Below are 9,321 nucleotides of genomic sequence, written 5' to 3' on the forward strand. Positions count from 1 at the left end.
TTTTCAAACCCGCAGTTTACTAAATATACCCACTAGATTAAATCAAACAATATGTAGCTTTTTTATATTTTTCTAAGGAGCTGATACACGATGCCAAGGAAAAAAAGAAAATGAAAATCATGTGCACAACTTCAGAAGGGAAAAAAGTGATTGGATGTGACCACTCCTGAAAAAAATATTTGTAATCCTCAATTTTTTTGTACAGCGTCACACTATGGTTTTTTTTCTCAAAAATCTCTATATATATGGTGGCTAAGTGGTTAGCACTTAAGCCTTACAGTACTTGGGTCATGAGTTCAATTCCTGACCATGGCCTGTAAGGAGTTTGTATGTTCTCCCCATGTTTTCGTGGGTTTCCTCTGGGTGCTCTGGTTTCCTCCCACACTCCAAAAAAATACTGGTAGGTTAATTGGCTACTAACAAATTGACCCTAGTCTGAATCTGTTTGTCTGTCCCTATCTGTGTTTGTGTGTGTTAGGGAATTTAGACTGTAAGCCCAAATGGGGCAGGGTCTTATGTGAGTGAGTCCTCTGTACAGTGCTGTGGATTTAGTGGCGCCATATAAAAAATGGTAATAATAATTATATATATATATATATATATATATATATATATATATATATATATATATGTATTGTTTTTTCACTCAGGAGTAGTATTTGTATTTATAACCTTGTAGGTCTCCCAGAAAGTATGATGTCCATATTTGCAGAGGACATGAAGCAAGTCATAGGCAGCCTGATACACTTCAGGGGGTGCATGGTGCCACCCTCTAGCCTTTAAGAGGGTTACACATTACCCTCAATCTCAGTAATAACTTTAAACAATACATTTAACCAAAGAAAAAGTATTTTAATATAAGGTAAACCTGTGTTACAAGCTATATAAAGCAAATCTGACAGTAAAGCAGAAATGAGTTGGGGGGGCACAGGTGAAGGTTTGGGGGGGCACCTGTTACCTATTACTGCACTAAACTATGTAGAGTTATAAACACAGAAGTAGTATCTTGTTGCAAAATTATTTAGACAAATTGGAAAACTGCTGATGAAATTTAACATATATGGATGTGTAAAGTTACATACATAGTCAGTGGTGGAAGTTAGGCAGTTGACACTTTAAATTGAGTACAATTGGGTGAAAAGGATTCGGAAACTCTTGTAGACAGTAAACTGAATAATATTTAATGGTAAGCAACTGCTGCAAAGTCTAATATGCCAACATAATTTTACGATGGAATAAATAACTTGTCAGACCACATCTTGAATACAGGGTACAATTTTGGCACCTCTCTACAGAAAATGATATAGCAGTATTTAGGAGGATTCATGAGATGAAAGGAGGGGTTTACGTTGCCTCACCATTAAGGCACCTCATTGTGCACAGAAAATGGAATACAGACAGAGTAGTTTTTACTTCTTATGACCCCCAAGATTCCCAAAGTGAAAGAGAGGAATGTACTGGGTATGTGCAGCAAGTAAACGTTAACCCTGTCAGGACAGCTTTCCTTTAGATACCCATTAATATTTTTTGTGTATGAATATTTTGAATTTACTGGACCCAATTCATATCACAGCGGAAAATGTGCACATTTCCCTTGTTTAAAAAGAGTATACAACTTATGCATATTTCTGCCCAAATTCAAATCAAAACATTTCTTAAGATACATTATGATATGAATAGGTGGTGGCAATATGTTCTGTATAAACGGCGAATACTTCTGCTGTAGGCGTACACACACATACAGATTGAAGTAGTTTTTTGGAGCATTTGCCCTGTTTACTACATGCTTATTTACAATGAATTAAAACCAGAACGTACTTATTTGCATTTTCTCAATTATAGCTTTTATATAATCAAAATTTAAAATAACAATTGCTAACAATATAAATAAACCAAAGGAAATAAAAGGTAAAATTAATCAAAATATTTTAATCCATGTATTTGCGATTCTTTGAAATATAATTGTGAACATACGCTACTTGTCAGAAAATAAATCTTGAAAGCATTGACTGCGCACAGTTTTTATGTGATAGCTTCTGAGATGCATGCATGAAAGCTGGTAAGCAAAGACAAGCTTTTCACATGCCTTCTAACCAGCGAAAAAATAGTTTAATCAGAATCGGAGAGGTAATACAGTGATTGTCAACACTCTCAACATTTACACCTGGCCTGTAACAGGTGCAAAAGGTATGGTTGAAAACATGCGTACTCAGGTTAAACACAGAGTTTGAATTAGCTGCATCTGTGTGAACATGCCCTTACTGTACATAGCCTACATTAGTATGCCCATTCCCTCCCCTGTTCTGGTTCTTAAGTCGTAAGGGTTCGTAAGTGTTAGATGCATGCAGACCCGATTTCCGTGCAACTGAGTAAGTCTGCTTGGTACCTTACATGCATGCATCTCAGTAGCTATCACAGAAAAACTGTACGCAATTGGAAGTGTGTCCAGACTTGAATCACTGCTTTTAATGTATGTTTTGATACTGGAAAAGAGCTGTAGGCACCGTCAAGAAAACTGATTCTGCAAATTCGGTTCTGAGCACAGCCTGCTCCACAGCTGCACACCGAGGAGAGTGTACCTAGAGTTAACCAGCAGGAACCAACTTCCAGTACCGTGTGATGAGAATATAGTTTCAAATCCAGGCACATATCTGAATAAATAATGTTTTTGTTTATTTAACACAAATCACCAACAGAGCTATAGAACTTATGGATTTGTGTTAAATAAACATAAACATTATTTATTCAGATATTTGCCTGGATGTGAAGATATGTTCTCATGGCATAGTACTGGAAGTTGGTCTCTGCTGGATAACTCTGTGTACACTCTCCTTCTCTTGGTATGGTTAAATAGTCTGTGGCTGCTCAGGTAAGAGAAAGATTTGTATAATATTTTTTTTCATACCAAGACTGTGTAGATGACTAGAGGACATCAAACAGAGCTAATAGTAGCTAATGATATTCCCACCAGCCAGAAGTTACCTACCTGACATTTCTATTTCTGTTAACAACATGACAATAAATCCTACCCCGTAACCTTGCTGCATAGGTGTGATCCTTGACTCAAAACTATACTTTGTTCCACACATCCAATTAATATCTTCATCCTAAAAAAATATATCTAAGAACATTTCCAGAATATGCATATATCTCACACAAGACACTGCAAAAACTTTAATTCATGCATTCATCGCCCTGCATTGACTATTGCAATACCATCCTTATTAGTCTTCCCCAAATTAGACTCTCACCCCTACAATCTATTTTGCATACAGCAGCTGGATTGATTTTACTTGCAAATCATTCTTCCACTGATGAGCTGCTTTGTCAGTATCTAGATTGGCTGACTGTTTATTACCAAATTCAATATAAAATACTTCTACTAACGTACAAGGCCATTAACAAAACTACACAAAAAATCTCTTTACTTCTAAAAATACATCCCAACTTGACACTTCTATTCTGCACAACACCTGTGTCTCTCATCCACACTTACTACCTGCTCCTATTCATGGTTCCATGTTTTTATTTGAGTTGCACTCACTTTGTGGAATTCTCTCTCATGCACAATAAGACTTTCCTCTAGTCTTCAAACCTTCAAAACCCTCCTCTTCGGGCAAGCTTATAAAATTCCTCAACCACCCTCTTAACTTCTCTAGTGTAACCAATTACCACACAAGAATGAACTCCCTGACCAACATTGCTGTATGACTGGATCATATAGCACACTAAGCGCTTTTTACCTTTGCAATATGGCTGGACCAATTTGCAGTAGGTTGCTTTGTGTATCAAACTCCCCATTGTTCTATAGATTGCAAGTTTGTAAGCAGAGCTCTCTTACCTATCTGTCTATCTGTATTACCCTGTATTGTTTTATTACAGTGTTTGTTCCTAATTGGCTCTATATAAATATAAAATTATGATGATGTGGATAACTAAGAAACATTCACATCAATTTTAAGTAAAACATTTTCACAATCAGCACAGAAAGAGGATCTTCATTGTAGGGTTAGTCAGACTGTGGAACTCTTACCAAGGGAGGCGATAATGGTCAATTAATTACATGTATTTAAAATGGATGGAATTTCTTTCTTACAAGAAATGGTATCACCAGCTTATAAAAAAAACATATTTTGAAGCAGAGATTTCTTAAGACTTTATTCTCATCAGAAGTTTGGTAACTCATATAGACTACAAACATATGGAAGGATGCAGCCACACACAGAGAAATGTAATTGTTTAGCCAGTTACAGTATCCCAAAATCTAGTCTACCCTCTTACTATTGAGTGTAATCTGTTGTTATTATTATTCTTTATTTATATGGTGCCACAAGGTTTCTGCAGCGTGATACAAAATACCAAGTACAATATGAACAGTGGACCATACAGGGTACAGCAGTACAGAATAAGAAAAGTAATACCAGGACTCCAATAGCTCTAAGCATAGCAAGTACAGAGATGTTGGAGAAGAAGAAATGGAATAGAGACAGGAGGGAAGAGGGCCCTGCTCGTAAGAGCTTACATACTAAAGGGAGGAGAAACAGACATCAGACATGAGAGGAGTCAGTGGAGGGGATCAAGCACAAGTAAACCATGAACAGGAAAGAGGGAGGAGGTTAAGAAGGATGGGGAAGGTTAGGTGGATGACTAGTAGACTTTGAGGATGGATTGTCATCATCATCAGCAGCTATTTGTATAGTGCCACTAATTCTGCAGCACTGTACAGAGAACTCACTCACATCAGTCCCTGCCCCATTGGAGCTTACAGTCTAAATTTCTTGACACACACACACACACATGCACAGACCAAGGGAGACTAGGGTGAAATTGATAGCAGCCAATTAACCTACTAATGTGCTTTTGCGGTGTGGGAAGAAACCGGAGCACACAGAGGAAACCCATGCAAATGCAGGGAGAATATACAAACTCCACACAAATAAGGCCATGGTTGGAAATCAAACTCATGACCCCAGTGCTATGAGACAGATGTGCAAACCACTAAGCCACCGTGGTGCCCCGTTTTGAGTGCCTGTTTGAAGGTGCTCAAATTAGGGGACAGACGGATGGAGCGAGGAAGGTCATTCCAGTGGAGGGGGGCAGCATTTGAATTCTGGTGTGGGATGAGGTGATCAGTGCGGAAGGGAGGAGACGGTCATTGGCCGAGAAAAGGGAACAGGCAAGAGTATGAATGGAGCGGAGGTTAGAGATATAAAGGGCAGCAGAAAGGGAGAGGGCCTTGTAGCTGAGGGTGAGGATGATGGTTATTAACGGTGATGGAGAGATCAAGGTGGGATGAAGATTTAGAAGAAAGGAAAACAATGAGTTCAGTTTTAGCAATGTTGAGTTGAGAAAACTTGAAGACATCCAAAAGGAGATGCGGAAAGGCAGTCAGAAACACGAGAGAGGCGGGAGGGGGGGTTAGTTCAGGAGAGGAGATGTAGAGTTGAATTTCATCTGCATAGAGGTGATACTGGAGACGAAAACAGCATTATCGAATACAAAATAGAAAAGATAAGAGGTTGAAGGCAGCATAGATGGCATTGTGGAAAATACAAGGGAGACATTTATCAACTGTATTAGGCTTTTTCTTATTTTCTATGGGTATAATGAGAGGAAAGATAGAAGTGAAAGGGGTTGAAAGGAAGGGTGTAACCAATCCTAGAAATGACCTGCCAAACGAAGAGTTGGGTAAGGTGGTAAGGAGGGACGGGTCAAAATAGAAAGAAGGAAAAAATTTCAGCTACAGGGACTCTGGAAAGGAGGAGTGGTGAATGGTGTTACCAAACTTTATGGAAGCTATCAACATGGTCATGGAGGCTATATATCAGATGTGGGACGTAACAGCTGCAAGACATGGGATCAGGGGAGCTTCCAGTCTTCGGCTATTTGGAATCGAGCAGCATTGGAAATATGCTGAATCAGTAGGCTTGGGGAGAATTATCACTGGATAACAAAGCAACATAATAAGGGAATCTAAAGCTGCTCGATACCCCACGATTCTGGCAATAAGAACAGCAAGCTTATTCCAAAAAGTGAAGATAAGGGGCATTGCCACCATATATGATAGAAGGATTTCTTGTTCCCACATTGTCTCCAGCATAAGCTAGAGCTTGCCAGGAAAATTCTGTGAAGTTTTGATGAGACCATGTACCACAGAGTATAGATTTAATACACATTTTCTTTTATTGACATATTTATAGAGGTCTTAGCAATAGATGCTTAATAAGTGACAATTCCTCTCAATCAAGATATCTCTCAATATCAGACTTCCAATGCATTTCAAATGGTTCCAATGGTTGATCCACGGGAGATAAAATGTCATAATACATCCGTGAAATAAGTACCTGTCTGCCAACATGATACCGGCACTGCCTTTTGAAAAGTGTTGGTCTGCAGAGATTTAAGCTGGGCCTGAATAAAACCTTTGATTTGTAGATATTGGAAATGGAGGGAGTGGGTGATCCCAAATTACTTGTACAAATCTGCCGCATATTCACCCAAGATATGTGAAAACTGAATGATAGCCACCTGATTCCAGGGTATGGCAAATATCTCAGAAAGTGAATGTTGCCAAATTGGTGTAAGAGGGGAAGGGTATTCAGTAAGTTTATAAATCATATGCAATCTGTCCCATGAATCTAGTGTGAACCGTATAGTGGGAAAAGAGTAGACTGAGCCTGGTCTATGATTCCTGGGAAGCCACGGAAGGAATTTCAGAGAGTATGTATGGGTAAGGGTTTTTTCAATATCTATCCATTTTTTAACCCCAGGGGCGGTCTGCCAGGAAGTAAAGCGATTAAGTTGGACCACATATAATATTGTGTAAGAATTGGGAAACCAAAACAGACAGATTTAGTGGGTTTAGCCGGACAAGACTGCTTGAGTCTAAGCTTCTTACCATTACAATTAAATTTAACTACAGAGTGTCTGGAAAGTGATAAAAAAGGATCCTGGGAATAACAGGAAATTGGTTTGGAGCAACTACAATATCTGGATTAGGATACTCATTTTAATTACACTCATACTACCAAAACCAAAATATATAAAGAGGGTCCCAAGTAGCTATATCACGAATTTAGAAACAGGGTGTAGTTTGCTTGAAATAATTGCTTATAATATTTTTTGATGTGGGTGCCAAGGGATAAAAGAGACAATGGGCGCCATTGGAACTCAAAGTTCAACTCAAGAATATTAGGAGCAGGGGCAGGAATATTGAGGGCCAGGGCTTCAGACTTGGAACTGTTAATGTTGTAGTTGGACAATAAACTGTAAACTGCAAGATCTTTAAAAAGTTAATAAGAGAAATCAGGGGATTTGAGAGTATTAACAAAACGTCATCGGCAAACAGTGATAACTTGTATAGAGAGGGGCCAATCTGTATCCTTTTTATATCAGTGTTCAGGCAAATCATGGCTGCAAGGGGTTCAATGCATAAGGCGTAGAGTAAGGAAGTGGAAGACAGCCTTGTTTGGTGTCATTACTTTGTGTAAGGGTGGGGTACACGTCAGTGCGTCCTTAGTGAATTTATTTAACAGTTAATCTGCGTGGTCCAGAGATTGCCGCTTTAAATAAAAATTCATTAAGGGCTTACTGACGTCAGGAACTACTGCCGGACACCTGTGCATTTGGAAGAAGCTCCTGTCAGTGTTCTGGTACGATCAGATATCTGGACAGTCGCTGATCAGGTAAGTCTGTGTATATTCTTGTCGTTGTCTTCTGAAATCGTTTTTCTTTTGTAGCTGTCCTCAGCATCGGATTTACCAGCATCGGTGAAGAGACTACCACCGTAGTGTGAAGACTGCTGAAGTAAGCCCATTAGTCAAAACCGCTGAGGAATGGCTATGATAAAGTGCTTGAAATGCACGTAAGAAAATGTCATGAAAGCCAAAATGTTTTAACATTTGAAACATAAAAAGCCACGAAAGCCTATGGAAGGCCTTTTCAGCGTCAAGTGCCTATATATTGGATGGGATTTTAAATTTGTTGATCTAAGTTGCAATGTTTATCATTCTCCTGGTGTTATCCAAAGATTGTCCTGATCAGGATCAATCAAAAGGGTCAGATAATTGTTAATATAATTGGAGAGCACTTTTGCAAAGTGTTTTACATCAGTATTTAAAATCGAGAGGCCAATATTTGGAACAGTTGGACAGGTCCTTATTCGGTTTAAGGATCACTATAATATTGGATCGAGTAGATTTTTGGTGAAATTTACCCCAGTGGATTATTACATTAAAAACCTGTGACAGCTGTGGATCTAGCTCTTTTGCAAACACTATGTAGTAAGACATCACAAAACCGTCACGTCCAGCGGCCTTAGAAGTTTTTGGGGATTTAGGAGCAAGGGTGATTTTTCTCCTTGATTTTATTTCAAAGATTAGAGAAAATTCAGGTGCAGAATGGAATAAATAGAGAACAAAATGTAATTAAGAAAAAATTAATATATAATAAAAAAACATAAAAAAAATGTTTTTTTTCTAAAGGATATTATTTCCTATTCGAATATATAGAATATAAGTTATCCTACAACATATAGGCTCAGGCTGCTATGTTCAGTGATTGCCTGTATATCCCTGAGAAAACTAAATAAGAAAAGAGATAAGAATGCAGCGCTCTGAAAGCTCTAATGTCAATAGCAAAAATCTGAATATTCAAATGACAGAAAAAAGAACTGCAAGCATACATACATAAAAACATTTTTAATTTATTAAACAAACTACACTAATGAAAGCACATGCATAAATAATAGCACGCTATGAAATCAAAATAACTCCTATAGAAGACAAGATACTTTCTGTAACTAAATTCGCATCAGGTTCAATAAGAATAAAAATATAAGCAATAAATGACTCCCTACAAAAGTGGCACCAGAGATAGTAGAATAAATATTTGCCTATTAATTTATCCAGCCTGTACCAGGCATCAACAAATGAAATCTTTGTTCAAAGGATAATGATATATACAGACAATCGGTATCTGCGTCTAGTAGTCTCTGAGTCCAGCAAATAATCACTTCAAAATTCTTACCCAATTCCTGGGAAATGCAGTATGAATACAATGAATCATCTGATCCAGCAGATTTGATACAAAGAGTGTATCAAGTGCACCCAAACAATAATACCACTTCTGTTCTAAGATTTTCATTAGGGCCAGTCACAAACCAGAGATCTCAAAAAATCTTTCTGTATGCCCTCTCTGGACTCCATTAAGGTGCCTCAATGCCTCAAGTAGTGGGGTATCCAAAGAGAAAGGCACAGTTCCTGCTGCTCATATCTATTATACATGCGGCAGGAACACGCACACACACACACATATATATAT

This window comes from Mixophyes fleayi, chromosome 2 (genome assembly GCF_038048845.1).
Source record: "Mixophyes fleayi isolate aMixFle1 chromosome 2, aMixFle1.hap1, whole genome shotgun sequence".
NCBI classification, from domain to species: Eukaryota; Metazoa; Chordata; class Amphibia; order Anura; family Limnodynastidae; genus Mixophyes; species Mixophyes fleayi.